Source organism: Anomaloglossus baeobatrachus, chromosome 3, assembly GCF_048569485.1.
Source record: "Anomaloglossus baeobatrachus isolate aAnoBae1 chromosome 3, aAnoBae1.hap1, whole genome shotgun sequence".
In the NCBI taxonomy this organism is placed as follows: domain Eukaryota; kingdom Metazoa; phylum Chordata; class Amphibia; order Anura; family Aromobatidae; genus Anomaloglossus; species Anomaloglossus baeobatrachus.
The window spans coordinates 378,383,795-378,398,311 of NC_134355.1; positions in this window are offsets into that span (position 1 = coordinate 378,383,795).

The following is a 14,517-nucleotide window of genomic DNA, read 5'->3' on the forward strand; positions in this document are numbered from 1 at the left end:
ATCTGATAGAGAAAGTCATTCTCCAGTGCCATGTAGGGGTAAGACAGCCTAGTACCTGCATCCACCTGCACCCCGTTTATCATTTTAACATTTTTTATAGCCTGAGAAAGGGTAGGATCTCTCATTTGCTCACTTTGGAAGTCATCTTTCTGGACTTCCAAATTCAGCCAAGAGGAAGGGGGACAGCCACCCGTGTCCGCCTCTGCCCCGGGTTCATCGGAATCACCCGCCAGAACTGAAAAGGGGAACTGGGGGTTGTTTTCAGCAGATTCCTCCTCTGAACCCTCTTGTGGGGCATCCTCTAGTGGCTCCGGGCCCACACAAGGTGTGGGAGAAGGATCATCCGTGCGGCTACCCTGGGGTACTAATTGGTTCTCCCACAACTGCCAGAAGTGGGGAAAATCCCTGCCCAAAATGATATCATGCAATAGTGCTGGTACTAGTCCCACCTTATGATGCACAGACCCATAGGGCGTAGTAATGCAGGAGACCGTTGTGAGGTACGAGCAGGTGTCTCCATGCACACATGTCACAGAAAATTTATCTGACGGTCCCATCGGGACTGCTACCAGACTGGCCTTTACCAGAGTCACCACACTTCCCGAGTCTAATAGTGCAACAACAGTATTGCCATCAATGGACACTTCACACAGGTGTTTTTTCATATCGCCTTGACATGCAGCAACACACACTACCCGTGCAACCATAGCCCTGCGTTTTTCAAAGTCCGTGACATCACACTGCATCGGTTCTGCAGTTACTGGACAGTTTGCAGCAATGTGGCCCACCTCCTGGCAGCGGAAACACCTCACGGGCCCCTTGCTAAGACCATAGTTTGGCACCTTAGCCCTCACAGGGCCAGCAGTCCTGTTTTCCTCCTCCACTGCCTTAGGATATTTTCCTCCTCCCCATGACCCTGGAACAGTCTTACCAGATCCTCGTCGAGAAGGGGAAGAGCGAGGATGTGTAGCATCGTCCATAAGTCCTTCTGCCAAGGAATAACGCTCCACTAGATCCACTAGCTGATCCGCTGTCGTGGGGTTTCCATGGCTTACCCACCTCTTCAGAGATGGTGGTAGAGCTCTTAGGTATTTATCAAGAACGATTCTTTGTACCATCTCTGGCGCCGTCAAAACCTCGGGCTGTAGCCATTTCTTGGTCAAGTGAATGAGGTCAAACATCTGTGACCGCGGTGGTTTATCGGGCTGATAAGTCCATTGATGAACTCTCTGTGCTCGCACGGCCGTCGTCACTCCCAGCCGGGCAAGGATCTCGGCTTTTAGTTTATCAAAGTCATGCGCTGCTTCAGGCTCAAGATCAAAGTAGGCTTTTTGGGCCTCACCTGCCAGAAACGGTGCAAGCAAGTCGGCCCATCGCTCCTTTGGCCACTTTTCCCGCTCCGCCGTCCGTTCAAACGTGGTCAGGTAAGCTTCCACATCGTCCTCTGTGGTTAATTTCTACCAGCACCGACTCACATGAATCACCCTCTGGTCAGCCTCCGCATTACTCTCCGGTACGGTCGCCAGACGCTGCGCCACCTGCTGCAAAAGTTGGCGGTCTTTAACCGTCGATTCCACCAGTTCCTTCAACTGTGCCGACATCAAGCGATTAGCCTCCTGCTGCACAGCTGCGGATTGTACCAGCGCTTTCACCACGTCATCCATTATGATGCGCTGTAACGTGCTGCCCGCATTCTCCACCACAATGTGATAACACGCTCCGGGATCGCCTTTGCTGGGTTTAAAGGGCACGTATTCACCTCAGGCAGACAGCCGAATTCAAGGTGTAACTGACGCTTGGTCAGGTTTATTGCAGTGAAGCATAAACAAAAAGAAAAAAAACACCAACAAAATAAATCCTTGCCTGTCCGGCACTAACTATACACGGTGTTAACTGGAGGGCTTCTCCCTTCCAGCTAAACCATACAAACATCAGGCACTGCTCCTCACAAGTGTCTCCTACACAGACAGGCTTACTGTGTTCCCAGATGGAGACCCTCCCCCAACTTCCCAGATTCCTTTTACCTCCGTCCTTCACCTCCCATTAATCCATTAGTAGCCAGGTGATCCTGGCCAGGCTAAGTCACATAGGACCGATACCGGGGTGAGATATACCTGCCCTCATCCACTAATCCCACATGAGTCTCACAATACACACACACTGTATATACGCGCACACACACACACTGTATATACACACACTGTATATACACACACACACTGTATATACACACACACTGTATATACACACACTGTATACACACATGCACACTGTATACACACACACTGTATATACACACACACTGCATATACACACACACACACACACACACTGTATATACACACACACACACTGTATACACACACACACACACTGTATATACGCACACACAAACTGTATATACACACACACACACACTGTACACACACACACTGTATATACACACACACTGTATATACACACACACTGTATATACACACACACACTGTATATACGCGCACACACACACTGTATATACTCACACACACACACTGTATATACAAACACACATACACACACACACTGTATATACACACACACACACTGTATATACACACACTGTATACACACACACACACACACTGTATATACGCACACACAAACTGTATATACACACACACACACTGTATACACACACACACACTGTATATACACACACACACTGTATATACACACACACACACTGTATATACGCGCACACACACTGTATATACGCACACACACACTGTATATACAAACACACATACACACTCACACACACACTGTATATACACACACACACACACTGTATATACACACTGTATATACACACACACTGTATATACGCACACACACACACACACACACACTGTATATACGCGCACACATACACACACACTGTATATACGCGCACACACACTGTATATACGCGCACACACACTGTATATACGTGCACACACACTTTCTTCCCCTGGCTGTGCAGAGCTGCTGCTGTCTCTGATTTCTCTCAGTGCATCCACTGGGAAGAGGCAGGGAGGAGGGTTTGGGTGGAGAGCAGAGTGTGTGTATTAGACACAATGGGTGTGTTAGATAAGCTAGACACCGCCCTAGAGCCACAAAGAATTCTGGGACTTGTAGGAACTGAACACAGGAAGTCAGAGGAGAGATTAACCCCATCAGAGCTGGAGCCAGCAATGAGCATGTGCTGCTGGTGCACAATAAAAGGTAATTTTGCTGAAAAAACATAATAGATGTGTTGAGGGGCACATATTAGCAAGATTTATCAGAAAAAAAAAATATCAGTTTTGGTAACTGGACAACTTCTTTAAAGTGTCAAGCTCCCATTTAATGGCCAAACACTTTTTCTCCACGATGGAGTAGTGCTGTTTGCAGGACGAGAGTTTGCTACTAAGGCTGGGGACACACGAGCGTATGGCATCTGATGCGAGAGCATCGGATGCGATATGCTAATGACCCTCGGCACCTGCTCTGCTATGAGTGTGAGCCGAGTGTCATTATACTGTGATCCGATTGGATTACAGCTGTGGAGGAGAGGGAGGGACTAATCTCCCCATCTTCTCTATTAATCAGCTGATGTGTATATCGCATTGCACTTCGGTGAAATGCGAGTGCAGTGCGATGTTTCTCTCGCACCCATAGACTTGTATGGGTACGAGTGAATATGAATCGGATTCCACCTGCCACATGCTGCGATTGTTTTCTCAGTCTGATTAGGGCTGAGAAAAAAATTGCAGATGGGAGCGGCCCCATAAAGTAACATGTATCCAAGTGGAATGCATTTTTTTTATTGCATTCGACTCGGACCGTTTTACTCACTGTGTGTCCTAGCCGTTAGGTATAGTAGCGGATGTTACATGCCATTTACTTCCCTAGAAGGTACGGTTCCCAACCTAACCTCTGAAGCATCCGTCTAGACCATAAATCCCTTATTAAAGTCGGTTGCCACCAAGACTTTCTTTTTACACATAGCGAGCTTCAATTCTTGTAACGCCATCTCCACTTCTGAAGTTCACTTGGCCATAGATGACGTTGTACCCTTAAAGAGCTCAGTCATAGCTGCATCTATCATGGCAAAGTTCAGGATAACCCGATGGTAGTATCATAGAATTCCCAGAAACGCCCTACCTATTTGAATGACCACTGAACTTGAAGGGTATATTTGGGACATTAACAAATAAAAAAAAAATGTACCTGAGCACTAACAGCCAGGGCTGTTCTTCACTGACGCAGAGCAGTCAGTAGATTGCTCCTGATGGCTATACAATGGTTCCATTAGCAGAGCGTTGGCTTCTTTTCCACCTTTCTCTGTAGACGGGGCGGGACAGCCCACATCATGCTGATTGACAGCTGACTCTCCGCTGCCTAACTGAGGGACCCAGCTGTTAGGGCTCATGCGCACGTAACTGTTGAATATTCTGCAGCGATTTGACAGCACATGTGCGCTTCAAATCGCTGCAGAAACACTGCATAATGGATGCAGTATTTTTGTTTAAAAAAGCCGATTTCATGCGCTATGGATGCTGTCCCCACCATAGACAGAGTGGGAGCTGCATCCAGAACACACAAATAATTGACATGCTGCTTTTAGGAACGCATGGATTTGGGTTAAATTTTAGCACCCAAATCGCTGCGTTCAAAAAAGCAATGTGTGCACGTCTCATGCACAATCTTCATAGATTGTACAGGGGATGCAGGACGCATGCATTTATGCTGCAGTGCAATACGCAGCATGAATGCATGTAAGTACGCAACGTGAGCATGAGCCCTTAATCATCATGATGTTGGCTGTCCCGCCCTGTCTACACAGCAGAGAAGATGAGAAGCCACAGCCCTGTTGTCGCAATATCAGCAGAAGCAGCTGAATTGCCGGCAGGAGTGGTCTGTGGTCACTCTGTGCTAGAGAAGAACAGCGCTGGGCACAATATGCAGGTAGGTGGCAACTACCTGCCTGTTAGTGCTTAGGCACTTGTTTGTTTTGTTTTTAAAGTCCCAGATATACACTTTAAGGGTATGTGCGCTCTGCACCGCACCTAAAAGGTGCGCTTCAGAGCGCAGCTGAAAAGCTCCGTTCTGAAGCACATGGTGCCGGCAGAGAACGTGCGCTCTGCATGCAGCTCCTGCCATAGACAGAGCAGGGGCTGCCGGCAAAACGCACGGAAGAAGTGGCATGTCACTTCATAGAACGCGCGCTTCGGGCAGCAGCCGAAGCGCTGCGCTCTAAGACGCCACGTGCGCACGGCCCCTGCACAATCTCCATAGATTATTCAGGGGACGCAGGGCGCATGCAGTTACGCTGCGCTACAAAGCGCAGCATAAGTGCATGTAATACGCACACGTGTGCACATAGCCTAAAGACTGTTAGAATTCTTGTGAGGAGCACCCCAGGCAACACGGCCAAACTTAAAGCTTAATTTTCTTTAATAAAACATACATTCCTCTTCCCCATTTTTGTTATTCTTTTATCTGGCAAGTAACTGCTAAGATGGTAGCTACCTATAGAAGAGAAAACTATGTTGATTTGCCTTTGTGAGGAAAATGGTATCGTTGAAATGGATAAATCAAAGAAATGTTGAACCTTGCCTTCAAAATAGATAATGTCAAGCACCAACGCAATGTGGTAGTGGAACAAGGATCTGGTTCCAGAACTGTCCGAAGCAAAGGAACCAAGAAGCAAGCAGAGCTCCCAGACTGGAATGGACTCTTGCTTGCCTCTAAAGGCTACTTTACACACTGCGATATCGGTCCCGATATCGCTAGTGTGGGTACCCGCCCCCATCTGTTGCGCGACACGGGCATATCGCTGCCCGTGCCACGCAACATCGCCCAGAGCCGTCACACATACTTACCTGTCCGGCGACGTCGCTGTGACGGGCGAACCGCCTCCTTTCTAAGGGGGCGGTCCATGCGGCGTCACAGCGACGTCACTGAAGCGTCATTGAACCACCGCCCAATAGCAGCGGAGGGGCGGAGATGAGCGGGACGTAACATCCCGCCCACCTCCTTCCTTCCGCATAGCGTCCGGGAGGCAGGTAAGGGGAGCTTCCTCGTTCCTGCGGCGTCACACGCAGCGATGTGTGCTGCCGCAGGAACGAGGAACAACTTCGTTACTGCTGCAGTAACGATTTTTGAGAATGGACCCCCGTGTCGCCGATTAGCGATTTTGCACGTTTTTGCAACGATGCAAAATCGCTTATCGGTGTCACACGCAACGGCATCGCTAATGCGGCTGGATGTGCGTCACAAATTCCGTGACCCCAACGACTCTGCATTAGCGATGTCGCAGCGTGTAAAGCCCGCTTAACTCTTTGGCAAATGGGAGAATTTGACCCCCAAAAGCGTATACCGCTCATTTTATGAGACTGCCAACTCTGGTCAGAGCACTATCCTGGTCTGGAAAAAGATAGCTACCTGAACACTTTCTTAAAAGGATTTCAAAAGACCTTCAGGCAGTACCAGCTATGCAGCGAGCAATGGGCCAGGCACACCAGAGTGAAGAATCAAAGCCATCCTCTCCCCTGACCAGGAGCAATCTCTCATCAGTAAGAGATTTTGAATAGTGTTGAGCGAGTACCTAACTATTCGTACTCACTATACTGTTAGCGAGTACTGTCCACTACACACATATTCGTTACAAGTATCGGGCGCAATGTAAGTCAATGGTAAAAACTTGCTAAGTAGCGAGTAACTTACAAGCCGTACTTTTTGTGCGAGTAGCGAATAGTACGGCTTTCGGGTTACTCGCTACTTAGCGAGTATTTCCCATTGACTTACGCTACTCGTAACGAATATGCGAGTAGCGGACAGTACTCGCAAATAGCATAGCGAGTATGAATAGCTAACTACTTGCTCAAAACTAATTTTGAAACCATTATTAAGGCCATGATATGGAAATATCACATCATCACAGAGGTATACCGCAAAACATTCTGGACATTCCATCGTGGACTACACAAATGATACTCTGGCGGTGGATGGACTGAAAACCAACTGCCATTAATGGTTCCAAGAATCTTATGGTAAATATTAATTTTTATCACATTTGCTCCATGTAACTACAATAGTTTGTTATGGCCCTGAAGCTTGAGCATACAATCCGTAATTTGCATAACTTGCAGCTGCTTATGCAGCTGCTTATGTGGCCAATCGAACACCCAAGTTGTGGAAGCTTACAGTCACCAACTGAAAAGGGGTAAGCGGATCCCAAGCATCCTGTCCTAACTTCCATCAGCAGTCCTGCATTTGATTCACGCACTTGTTTTGTGTGTAATATCAGGACTACCTGTCCAGACAAACTGAAGAGCCCTTTCCTCACCCAAGCCAAATGTCTCCTCTCAAACTGTTTTGTTTGTGGGTGGTATAGAAGAAACTTGAAGGACACCGGTTCCAAGATGATGCTTCTCTATCCGGAACTTGTTTAATCTAAGGGCGGCTTTGCACGTTGCGACATTGCACGTGCGATGTCGATGGGGTCAAATCGAAAGTGACGCAAATCCGGCGTCGCAGTCGATATCGCAACGTGTAAATCCTTTTTGATACGATGAACGAGCGCAAAAGCGTCGTTATCGTATCATCGCTGCAGCCTCCGACATTTCCATAATGCCGGTGCAGCGACAGGTGCGATGTTGTTCCTCGCTCCTGCAGCAGCACACATCGCTGTGTAAATCCGCAGGAGCGAGGAACATCACCTTACCTGCCTCCCGGCTGCAATGAGAAGGACGGAGGTGGGCGGGATGTTTACATCCTGCTCATCTCCGCCCCTCCACTTCAATTGGCCACCTGCCGTGTGACGTCGCTGTGACGCCGCACGACCCGCCCCCTTAGGAAGGAGGCGGGTCGCCAGGCAGAGGGACGTCGCACAGCAGGTATGTGCGTGTGAAACTGCCGTAGCGATAATAATCGCTACGGCAGCTTTCACTAGATATTGCACGTGCGACGGGGGTGGGACTATCGCTGCAGCATCGGTAACACATTGTTACCGATGTCGCAGCGTGCAAAGCCCGCCTAAGGGTATAATGCCAGGAAAAAAAGCTGATAGATGGAGAAACATGTTTTTTTATTTCACATATGAGAACAATGGATGAAAATCAGATCAAACTGATGAAAATCTGTTGAAACTCGCATGAAAATCACTGATGAAACACAGTCCATTTTTCCATAAATGAAGAAAACTGAAGTCTGAATGAGCCCTAAGGCTGAATTCCCACTTCCATATTACTCGGTCTCTCGAACCATAAGCATAAGAGAGGCTGTAAGTTTAGGTCAGCAATCGCGCCGGAGAGCGCTCTCAGAGCATGGACTATGTAATATGGCCATGTGAATTCAGCCTAGAACCTCAGTTGTCAGTGATTTTTCCCAAACGTAAAAAAGCTGGTTACTTTTCATCAGTATTATTTTTTTAATATTAGAAGGTTTTCTTATCCTCACCAGAAGGTTTCTCCTCAAGCTGATCAGAAGTCAAAGGGGTGGTGCTGGAGCCACGCAGAATTACAGCGTTTTGACTGTTAAACATCAAACAATGAAATCAGAAAATACTAGGATGCAACTAAGACGACATCAGAGTGATGCCTGAGGTTTTCGCGGACCCATGGACTTTCAGTGGAAAGTTTGATCCGTGACTAGGACAAAAAAATGTCAAGTCCTATCTTGGACGTGTGAGCATCTCTAGCTCGGACATGTGAGCATCTCTAGCTCGGACGTGTGAGCATTAGAGTTGAGCGCGGTTCGTGGTTCTCCAGTTCATGGTTCGAGTGATTTTGGGGGCTGTTCTAGATAGAACTAGAACTCGAGCTTTTTGCTAAAAGCTCGATAGTTCTAGTTACGTTCGAGAACGGTTCTAGCAGCAAAAAGACAAGCTAATTACTAGCTGGCTTTTCGCTGTAATAGTGTAAGTCACTCTGTGACTCACACTGTTATGAAATTTCAGCATATAGTGTGCGGGGACTGCGCATTCAGATCACTGCTGCTGGGATAATGGCGATCACCATTTTTTTTTTTTCCTTGTCTTCCTTCCCTAAGCGCACGTGTAGTGGGGCGGGCCAGCATGTCAGCCAATCCCAGACACACACACAGCTAAGTGGACTTTTAGCCAGAGAAGCAGCGGCATGTGTGATAGCATGTCCATGTCACTGCATTATAAATACGGGCATCTGCCCGTCTGGACGCCATTATCTGCCTTCTGCGTCTGGGTGTCAGTTACCGCAGGTGCAGCTCCTGTCTCCGATAGTGCTGTGTACGCTCTACACACAGCGCTATACAGAATAGGGGTTGAAGTTTCTTTCAGCCCTTGTAAGGGCTAATAACAGCAGGCTCAGAGCCATAGGTGACAGTCAGGTCCGTGGAAAGAGTTTTTAACAGCTACAGATAAGAGCGTCTGTGTAGCTAAGGTCAGGGAATTCCTTGCTGCATTTCACCATTAGGTGGGATAAAAAGTGAGGCTTCCTTTCCTCTACACTGACCCACAACCCGGCCACTGTACCCTCCTGCCCTTTGCACACTCAAGCTCATTGTTACTAAGCCATTATACTAGCAAACACTGAGGAAACTTAGTGGCATCCTAAAAGTGGCTGTTGGACTTCCATTAGTGTTCCACTAGTGCAAATCTATTTGCAGCACCTCTGCATTGCACACTCAAGCTCATTGTTACTAAGCCATTATACTAGCAAACACTGAGGAAAGTTAGTGGCATCCTAAAAGTGGCTGTTGGACTTCATTACTGTCCCACTGGTGCAAAGATATTTGCGGCACCTCTGCATTGCACACTGAAACTCATTTTTACTAAGCCATTATACTAGCAAACACTGAGGAAACTTAGTGGCATCCTAAAAGTGGCTGTTGGACTTCCATTAGTGTCCCACTAGTGCAAATCTATTTGCAGCACCTCTGCATTGCACACTCAAGCTCATTGTTACTAAGCCATTATACTAGCAAACACTGAGGAAACTTAGTGGCATCCTAAAAGTGGCTGTTGGACTTCCATTAGTGTCCCACTAGTGCAAATCTATTTGCAGCACCTCTGCATTGCACACTCAAGCTCATTGTTACTAAGCCACTATACTAGCAAACACTAAGGAAACTTAGTGGCATCCTAAAAGTGGCTGTTGGACTTCCATTAGTGTCCCACTAGTGCAAATCTATTTGCAGCACCTCTGCATTGCACACTCAAGCTCATTGTTACTAAGCCATTATACTAGCAAACACTGAGGAAACTTAAGCGGGCTTTACACGCTACGATTTCGCTACAGCGATCTCGTTGGGGTCATGGATTTTGTGACGCACATCCGGCCGCTGTAGCGATGTCGTAGCGTGTGACTTCTAGGAGCGATTTTGGATCGTTGCAAAAACGTCCAAAATCGATCCTCGCTGACATGGGGGTCCACTGCCAGTTATCGCTGCTGTCACTGGGGCGAAGTTGATCCTCGTCCCTGCGGCAGCACGCAGCGCTACGTGTGACGCCGCAGGAACGAGGATCATCTCCTTACCTGCCTCCGGCCACAATGCGGAAGGAAGGAGGTGGGCGGGATGTTACGTCCCGCTCATCTCCGCTCCTCCGCTTTCATTGGGCGGCCGCTTAGTGACGTCGCTGTGACGCCGAACGGAGCGCCCCCTTAGAAAGGAGGCGGTTCGCCGGTCACAGCGACGTCGAAGGGCAGGTAAGTACGTGTGACGGGTTGCGCGATTTTGTACGCGACGGGCAGCGATATGCCCATCGCGCACAAACGATGGGGGCGGGTCTCATGCTAGCGATATCGGGCCGGATATCGCAGCATGTAAAGTCACCCTTAGTGGCATCCTAAAAGTGGCTGTTGGACTTCCATTAGTGTCCCACTAGTGCAAATCTATTTGCAGCACCTCTGCATTGCACACTCAAGCTCATTGTTACTAAGCCATTATACTAGCAAACATTGAGGAAAATTAGTGGCATCCTAAAAGTGGCTGTTGGACTTCATTACTGTCCCACTGGTGCAAATCTACTTGCATCGCCTCTGCATTGCACACTCAAGCTCATTGTTACTAAGCCATTATACTAGCAAACACTGAGGAAACTTAGTGGCATCCTAAAAGTGGCTGTTGGACTTCCATTAGTGTCCCACTAGTGCAAATCTATTTGCAGCACCTCTGCATTGCACACTCAAGCTCATTGTTACTAAGCCATTATACTAGCAAACACTGAGGAAACTTAGTGGCATCCTAAAAGTGGCTGTTGGACTTCCATTAGTGTCCCACTAGTGCAAATCTATTTGCAGCACCTCTGCATTGCACACTCAAGCTCATTGTTACTAAGCCATTATACTAGCAAACACTGAGGAAACTTAGTGGCATCCTAAAAGTGGCTGTTGGACTTCCATTAGTGTCCCACTAGTGCAAATCTATTTGCAGCACCTCTGCATTCACACTCAAGCTCATTGTTACTAAGCCATTATACTAGCAAACACTGAGGAAACTTAGTGGCATCCTAAAAGTGGCTGTTGGACTTCCATTAGTGTCCCACTAGTGCAAATCTATTTGCAGCACCTCTGCATTGCACACTCAAGCTCATTGTTACTAAGCCATTCTAATAGCAAACTGTGCTGCCAGTTTAAGGGCCCAAACAAATTTACAACCAACAAGTAATAATCAACCAGGGAAAGTTTTGTAGTCTATCAAAATGCAAGATAGTACCACCACCCCATGATTAAAGTAAATGGATATGAGACTGACTCAAAATAATTGTATTACCAATCCACACACACGAATCAGAGAAAAGGATTCCAGTAAAAAATTATTAATCTTTATTGAAACAAGGTAAAAACAGGGCAGGGGTGTAATTTCATGACAGTGCACAAGGTGGCGTACATAAGCGGTGAAAAAGTCCTAGTGTCCGGTTAAGAAGGTAAACAATCAGCTCAATATAGCCTTCAGGAAGCCCAGTACCAGGGATAAATTAGATTATACACCCCATGGTGGGTAGTATCACTCAAGGGACTTATATGTAAGGAGAGGTACACAACCGGATAACATTAACACTCACCGCTGAGATGACGCCAGGTCCCGCCTACGCACGTTATCCGGTTGTGTACCTCTCCTTACATATAAGTCCCTTGAGTGATACTACCCACCATGGGGTGTATAATCTAATTTATCCCTGGTACTGGGCTTCCTGAAGGCTATATTGAGCTGATTGTTTACCTTCTTAACCGGACACTAGGACTTTTTCACCGCTTATGTACGCCACCTTGTGCACTGTCATGAAATTACACCCCTGCCCTGTTTTTACCTTGTTTCAATAAAGATTAATAATTTTTTACTGGAATCCTTTTCTCTGATTCGTGTGTGTGGATTGGTAATACAGTTTAAGGGCCGTAGTTGCATTGTCAGGGATAGTTATTGTTGTTTATTCTGCTGTTAATAAAGATAGACCACCGCTGCAATCTATACCACCTCTCAATTTTTACTACCACATTTTAAGTGCACAATCTTGTCGCAATCAAAAATGAGTGGCAAAATGACAGATGCTGGTGGAAAGGGGAACAGACGTGTTGGAAAAGGAAAAAAAGGGTTTGTCCGTGGGGAAGGTGGCAAAGCACCATTAACATCTGCTGAAGATAGACTATCTTCCAGCAAAAGTAAGATGTCTACTACTTACCGTGGACAATCCGATGTGCTCCCTTTTTTACGGACACGAACAACTGGAACAAAGGTAGATGATGGCCAAAAAAAGAAAATGCTTGAATGGATCTCAAGTGGTCCAACAAGTGCCCTCTCAGCCACCTCAACTACCGCATCCAAAAAAGACCAGTCCTCTGAGTTGTCATCCCAATCACACTTGCTTTCTCCGAGCTCTCAAGTCTCCATCCGCCCTGCACAGTATGGTGGAACAGAGATGGCTGAGTCTGCAGAGCTGTTCAGTCACACTATAGCCTGGGAATCAGAGGTCTGCTCCCAAATTACAGTGAGTACAGACAAGGAAATGGTCTGCAGTGATGCCCAGAACCTTTGTGACTCAGATTCAGGCCGTGATGACCAAGTTCATGAGCATAATGTTGACCCTTATTCATAAACTGAAACACCTGTTGAAATAGACAATGAGGAACATACTGATTATGATGAGACGCAGATACCAGATTGGGATGACAACTTAAATATTCGTTCAGGGCAGGAAGAGGCTCAGTCTGAGGCGGAGGGTAGTGCAAACACAATGCTTGATGAGGAACTTCTAGATCCCACCTACTGTCAACCCACAGCCAGGCACTCGAGAAGGTCAACAGAGGCGGTGGAGGAGGATGCTACTGACGACGAAGTTACCTTGCGCCTTCCTGGACAGAGTCGGAGTACTGGTAGCACGTCTACAACTGCATCCTCAGCCACCACTCTGCCTCTGAGCACTAGTCGGGGTGGCTCAGCAGGTCGCATGCCCTCTAAGCCTTGCCTAGCCTGGTCCTTTTTTGACATAGCAAAAGATAGCCCAAATCATGTGATATGTAAAATTTGTCGTGATTCTGTTAGTAGAGGTCAAAACCTCCGCAGTTTGACAACTTTTTCCATGAATCGTCACATGAATAAATATCATATGTCCCAGCGGGAAGCTCACTGTGCTGCAATGCGGCCTAGCGGAGCGGACCATCCACCGCCTGCCCCTTCCAGTGCATCCGTGCGCTCTTCCTCTTCTAGGACTGTGGGGACAGCTGTCACACCTGGTTTTCCACGCACAACTTCCACCAGTGTAACCGCAACAGGCAGTTTGCTTGGTAGGTCGTCAGTTGGTTTGGAAGGGGAAACAAGTGCGTGTGTACAGCTCTCTCAGACATCGATAGCATCAACGTTGGATGAAGGCAACATCATGTCTACGCCTGCACTTTCCTCACAAACCTGCATTTTTTCAGGGACACCCTACTCACCACCGTCTACACACAGCAGCCAGATCTCTGTCCCTCAGATGTGGACAAATAAAAGGCCATTTCCTGCGACACATGACAAAGCTAAGAGGTTGACTTTATCCCTCTGTAAGCTCTTGGCTACCGAAATGCTGCCTTTCCGCCTGGTGGACACACAGGATTTTAGAGACCTTATGTCTGTCGCTGTGCCCCAGTACCAGATGCCCAGTCGCCACTACTTCTCTAAGAAAGGTGTGCCTGCGCTACACCAGCATATCGCACACGACATCACCGCTTCCTTGAGAAACTCTGTGTGTGAACGGGTGCATTTCACCACCGATACTTGGACCAGTAAGCATGGACAGGGACGTTACATGTCGCTGACTGGGCACTGGGTAACTATGGTGATAGATGGTGAAGGGTCTGCTGCACAAGTCTTGACGTCCCCACGACTTGTGGGTCAATCCTCTGTCTGTTCACGTTCCTCCACTGATTCTGCCTCCTCCATCTCGTCTGGGTCCTCCACCTCCGCCCCAAGCCTGCCTGGTCAGGCCACCAGCGTTCTCACTGCGCAGAAGGAATCACGCACCCCTCATTACTATGCTGGCAGCAGAGCGCAATGGCATCA